Below are 1,736 nucleotides of genomic sequence, written 5' to 3'. Positions count from 1 at the left end.
GTAACCGGGTGGCCGGGGCGCTGGCCCCACCCCCACCCTCGGCGACGCGAGCTCGGCTGGGGTCCCTGGTGGGGTCCCGGTGGGTCCCTCGTCACTCCGGGCGTTTCCCCGAGAGCTTCCCTGGGAACCTGGCCTGGGACAGCCCACCTGGGCGCCTCCCCGCACACACGCGGCTATCCAGGACGGGCTTGCTCACACTCGGACTTGCGGCAGTACCCGCTGGGGACGGACACACACCTGAGAGCTTCCCCTTTGTCTTTCCGCATCTCCACTTCATCGCTGGTTTTATTCTTAGTTCTCTCGTTTCAGCGCATCCCTCAGAGGAGTTTCAGCATTTGGGGATTTGAATGGCCCATGAGCAATATTGTGAAAGGACTTTTGTTTGCTACCATGAAAAGGAGACTCTTATTTCCCAATAATGAACTTAACCTAAACATGTATTAAAATATGCCTATTAAAGCTGTCGGAAGCGACGGTGGTCTTCATTTGTCTACGCATGTTAATTTTTACGAACCTGGTGAATCACGTGCAGGATTGATGTTGCATTCACGGGAAACCCGACCTCCTTTAACCAAGGACTGGGTGTGCCCTCAGCTAATCCTCCTGCCCATCAGAGAATGGTGCTCTTTAAAGTTTTAAACGATTATATATTATTTATTTTGTAGTAAACCATTACACATAGAAAATTAAAATTCAGAATCACAATCACCAGGATATCATAATTTGCTATATAATAGATGATAAGTAATACATGGCTTGCTTTCATTGAAATGAAACTGCTTATGATAGTTTCAATGCTTACTTCCTCTAATTTCTTGTTTCCTATAGAAATGGGCTCCAGTGCGCGTGCCTGTAATCCCAGCTACTCAGGAGGCTGAGGCAGAAGAATCGCTTGAACCCGGGAGTCAGAGGTTGCAGTAAGCCGAGATCACGCCACTGCGCTCCAGCCTGGGCGACAGAGCCAGACTCCGTCTCAAAAAAAGAAAAAAACAAAACCAAACTAACAAACAAAGAAATGGGCTCTAGGTCCAGCGCTGTGGCCCACACCTGTAGTAGGGAGACCAAGGTGGGTGGATCACCTGAGGTCAGGAGTCCGAGACCAGCCTGGCCAACATGGTGAAATCTCGTGTCTACTAAAAATACAAAAATTAGTCGGGTATGGTGGAGTACATCTATAATCCCAGCTACCTGGGAGGCTGAGGCAGGAGAATCACTTGAACCCAGGAGGCAAAGGCTGCAGTGAGTCGACAAAGTGCAACTGCACTCCAGCCTGGGCCACAGAGTGACACTCTGTCTCAAAAAAAAAAAAAAAAAAAAAAAAAAAGGAAAAAGAAAAAGAAAAAACTGCCCTGAAAAAAATCTTTGACGTTTTTTTGATTGTGAAGATCATTTGCTAAAGGATGGAATTAAAATCTGAAGTACCAATTTAAACAAAAGCTGTGAGTCACAATATTTCAAAGATCTTCAAACAGTAGCTCCTCCTAGGGAATCCTCTTCACCTGTTGACTAACAGCTGCAGATTTAACAATCTGGAGTAAAGTCAAGAGCATTGCACAAAAACAAGCTAATGAACCTATTCTTAGCAACTTATTACCAGACTAAAATACTTCTGGGTTTTTCAGTTTCATAAGACCTTTTTTTAAACCTGATATCACAAGGCTATTATTAATCATAGATGAAATCTATAGTAGCATGAAAAAAATGACCAGATTGCCCTTAGGGTGTAAGAAATTTGG

Source organism: Papio anubis, chromosome 3, assembly GCF_008728515.1.
Source record: "Papio anubis isolate 15944 chromosome 3, Panubis1.0, whole genome shotgun sequence".
Classification (NCBI taxonomy): domain Eukaryota; kingdom Metazoa; phylum Chordata; class Mammalia; order Primates; family Cercopithecidae; genus Papio; species Papio anubis.
Note: the sequence above shows the minus strand (reverse complement) of the source record.